Source organism: Aptenodytes forsteri, unplaced genomic scaffold, assembly GCF_000699145.1.
Source record: "Aptenodytes forsteri isolate BGI_AS27 unplaced genomic scaffold, ASM69914v1 Scaffold260, whole genome shotgun sequence".
Classification (NCBI taxonomy): domain Eukaryota; kingdom Metazoa; phylum Chordata; class Aves; order Sphenisciformes; family Spheniscidae; genus Aptenodytes; species Aptenodytes forsteri.
Window position 1 is genome coordinate 1,295,304 of NW_008795557.1, and position 4,588 is coordinate 1,299,891.

The 4,588-nt window shown below is 45.0% G+C and overlaps 1 protein-coding gene across 1 annotated transcript in view; it reads right to left on the reverse strand.

Annotated features, from left to right (window-relative positions):
* The window catches only part of ADGRB1 (adhesion G protein-coupled receptor B1), a 219,629-nt gene that overhangs the window by 420 nt on the left and 214,621 nt on the right, over positions 1–4,588 (reverse strand). The window lies entirely within an intron of this gene.

A 4,588-nucleotide genomic window follows, 5' to 3' on the forward strand; every position in this document is an offset into this window, starting at 1 on the left:
AGAAAGAAAGAGAAAGAAAGAAAGAAAGAAAGAAAGAAAAAGAGAGGTTAGTGCCTGTGCAAAAAATAGCATTTTTTCACTTCCTTCTCTTATATCAAAGGCAAACTTTTCTGTGAAACTCCTGATCCAAAATAAAGTGGGGTTTCAAAGAAAATTGCACTTGGTGCCCAGGAAGAAAATATAAGGTTTTGTTTGGGTTTTTTTTCATTGCTTTCTCTATCACCTAATGCCTAGATATTTCAGCTTTCAGCTGAGGTTTTTGCCGCTTGCATTTCCACTGAAAAACTGAACATGGTTTTGAGAATTCAAAGGGCGGTGAGGCACTGGAAGGGGTTGCTCAGAGAAGTTGTGGATGCCCCATCCCTGGAAGTGTTCAAGGCCAGGCTGGATGGGGCTTTGAGCAACCTGGTCTAGTGGAAGATGTCCCTGCCCATGGCAGGGGGGTTGGAACTAAATGATCTTTAAGGTCCCTTCCAACCCAAACCATTCTATGATTCCATGATTCTATGAATTCAAGATCTTTCTCTACTTTTACAGAAAACCCCCACATAGAAATCCAGATTACGATGAGGTCGTTTGGAACATACATCACCTACATTTTATATAGATGAGAATATATTCCTTATGTAGCACAGCTATTTATAGCTTATTTAATTGCAGCAAAACATGCTATTTTGCCAGTGAACCCATGCTGTTTGATGGGCTGGATCATCAGCTCTGAAACTGAAAGCATTTCCATCAATTCCACACCAAGCCTTCGAGGCTTTATCGACTGCCATTAGCCCAGTCTCATGCCAGCATCCCACCATGGATATCAATCCAGAGAATGTATTTCAATGTTTCTGCCGATATGCACCAAGACAACACTCTAGGGAGAGCTGAGGTTCTGTAAAACGGGTGTGTTCTTCAGCGCGTATATGAAGGGGAGTCCATGCAAAGATTTTAAATGAGTTGTTCCACTAAGCTTCTCCCCCCCACCAAGAGTGATGCTTTTCACAGTTAATTATCCCCACAAAACACTCCAGCACTGGGCGAGAAAAGGCTTCCCTGCACGTGACAGGAGCACAGAGCCCTTTTGAGCCACCTGCCAAAGGGAAAGTGGTCGCTAGCAGAAAGGGTGGGAGGAAAGGCATGGAGGATGACAACAAGGAGAGAAAAAGTCTGGGGAGAAGGTGAGAAGACAGACATGCAGGTGACATGCAGCCCAGGATGTGTCACAGCTCGATGCTGTCACCAAAATGTATTGACTTGGGGGGAGATGAAGCCACACGTAGACTGCGGTGTCATGATTGCACTCCAGGATGCTGCAGGGATTGCCGCAGCCTCATAGGAAACCTAAATACCCATCCTCTATGTGCTAATCCACCTGCCTTAGCTTCTGATTTTGTCCTTTCCTAAGAGACTTTTGTTAAGTCTGTTGTTTATCCCACCTCCATACTGCAACGCCGATAGGAAAGGCGCTCTAGCATTATCCCTACAGGGACGGATTTCATCACATCACCCAAGCCACGAATTTTGCTTCTCCAAACTTTCACCCTTAATATAAAAATAAGATATGTTTGAAGTTGCTCCTGCATCTCCGCAGCTGCTCACAGGGAGGAGGCTTTGGGTGAGATCACTTGGTGGCTGGAGAGTGGCAAATGTAGGAACCAGGTAAACCTGGTCTTCTCAATGTGAAGTGAAAACATTCTCAAATTATCTTTATTTTAATTCAAAGGGAGAAAAATAACTCTTTAAAAATCCTTTGAAAGAGAATTTTTTTTTTTTTAAATCAAATTTTGGAAAAGTATTTTTCAGAATAATGTAAAACATGTGAGTTCCTGAAATCTGCAGCTGTGGTTTTCATTAAACTCTATGACACAGAGCTTTTCTTATGCTGTTGGTGTTATTCTTACTTTATTCCATGATGTAACACAATGGTGATTAATACTAATATGACAGAAAAGGTGATAAAATTGTTGACTTATTCCATTATCTATTCTGGAACTTATTTAAGAACCACTGCCACTAAAACCTGAAACTTTTTTATCTCTGTGTGTGTCTTAGTGAGACAAGTTTGAGACTTCCTGAAGTGAAACTTCTACCTACGGTGTTTTTGCCGGCCATTAGTCTGCCATGAAAAGATGCAGCATAAAGACAAAAGCACATATAGAGCAAAAAATGGAATGAAACTCAAAGTTTCCCAAAAGGTGAAGAATAAAAAGCTTGGTCAGAACAGCTCTTTTCAATGGAAAACCTTTTTTCTCCCACAATTGCTGTAATACCACAAGTTTTCAAAGTTACCGATGTCCACAGCTGTATTATTTAACAGAGAGCAGCACAGATGATCATATGCATGAAGTTAATAAATAATTCCATCTTTCCCCTCAAATGAAAGCCCTTCTTTGATGGCTTTATTTACAGCCACCTTCAGCATCAGGTTCTTCTATTCCCAACCAATCTCTGTTTTAACAGTCCCTCCGTCTGCCACACTCCTGACCTTCAGCCTCTCCTTCGTGCTGTGAGGATGCACCCAGACCTGATCATGTACACTGAACGTGATTAGCAAACCTCAGGCCGTTCTTGTCATGGGCTGCTTTTGAGCTACTGAGCATGAGCAGCTGCAAATCCATGTACGGTACAGAAATTGGGGGAAAAAAAAACCCCAAACAATTATGACTTCACATTTACAGCAATAGCCTCTGATCAGACCTGTCACTGGGGTTACAATGGCCTCTGATCAGACCTAAGGGTTACAATAATTATTCAATGGCAATAAAAACAGACATTAAATGTTGTGAATTATTAAGAATGGATAAATTAAGAAAGGAAGAGAGAATGAAACAGAAAAAAATCACTATGCCAGTGCATAACTCCACTCTGCACCTGCATCTTGAATATGACGCGCACTCTGTGGGCTTCCCGACAGAAGGGTATAGGGGAAGTGATAAGGATGGCTAGTTTATAGCCATGAAAAAATTTATGGAGCATGTTCTATAGGAGAAGGATTATACAGACTAAGACTTTTCAGCCTTGAAAAGAGATCATGGATGGATGTGAAAGAGGGCTATGAAACTCTTAGCGGCTTGTTAACGATAGGAACAAACTCTTGATGGTAGGGATCATCTCTTCCAACACAAGAACTACAGAGCATGACGAGACACCAAGCAGTGCCCAGCCCAGAGTGAACCCCAGGAGCTGGTCCTGCACACAGTGCCCGGCTGAACTGCAGACCACCTTTCCACAGCTCTCTGTTGATGCTGAAAACTTCCAAAGTTATAAAAAGTATGTGGAAACATTCACAAAAGCAACATCCATTCAGTACTATGAGGTAAAGTGACACCGTTCTGCGTCAGGGGGTCTCTGAGCACAAATTACTGGAGTCTTGGGGATCTTTCTGAAGATGCACTACCACATGCTTGCCCTGCTCTTTTATTTTTCCAAGCTGTTTTAGACTCTGCCGTGGAGAGGAGGCAGGGCCGGACTGGCCTTGGGTCTGACCCTATACGGTTGTTTCTACCTAGCTTATCAGCGTGATGTGTTATCTAGCTATAACTGTAGCACGCTTAGTGACTCCAAAGATGTCGATTTACAGCTAGAAGATTAAAAGGAGCTTTGGGAGATCAGCAAATGGAGAGGGGAGGCTTGTTTTTAGTTTCCCACTTCTCAGAAAAGAATTAGACTTCTCTAGTGATGCTGTGAGTGGAGGTGCTATCTCAGGGGTGGGATGCACCGGCTGTCCACCACGGTGCACCAGCAGCTCAGAGAGCTGCATGCACGGCCGTGATCTGAGCATGGGTGCAGAAGGACTCGGTGCCCAGTCGGATCTCTAAGCAGGTTAAACGGAATCAGCCAGGCTGAGCTCTGGCAAGGATACTGAGAGACAAAAGAAAATCTTCTCCTCTTGGCAAGAGGCACCTTGGGAATTGCTAGCAGGCTCCTGGGAACAGCAGCCTTTTTCTCTCCCTCCATATGGAAAAGGTTTTTATCGGGTCTGGACCACTTGAACAGCATATAGAAACAGCCACTGGACTCATGCTTCAGCTCCGGCATTTTCCTCCAGCCCCACTGTGGGGTCTTAGCAATCCTTCCAGACAGGAGGGAAAACCTAGCTATGCACAGAAAAGAAGAAAAAACCTGGAGAGAGGGCTGTGTAATCCGGCTGTGAAAGGCGCCGGTGCTGGACCAGGGCCTGGCGTCTCAGAGACAGCCAGGAACGGCCTGAGACAGGAGCTGAAAGCAGCAGAGGCTGCTCTGCCAGTAACTCACAGAGACGGAGCTACTACTCCGGCCTGACACAGCCCATGAGCTTCTGGCTGTCGGGGAAGGGGGAAATGTTTATCGGTTCCTGCCTGGTGCCAGGATGGCGGAGCAGACTCCTCTCTCAGAGGAGTGGGAAGGGAGGGAATGCCCAGATCCAAGGCTGGGGTAAAACCTGCTGCGCAGGGCAAACTGAAGATCTTCACCGCCCTGGTGGCATTTGGGGTCTCCTTCATTCAGCCATGGCTTTCGTTTTGGCTGCACATCTTTAAGGCAGAGGGAGAGAATTTGAGACAAAAGGCATTTAAGATGCAGTGCCAACACCCCCCCCCCCCCCCCCCACCCACAC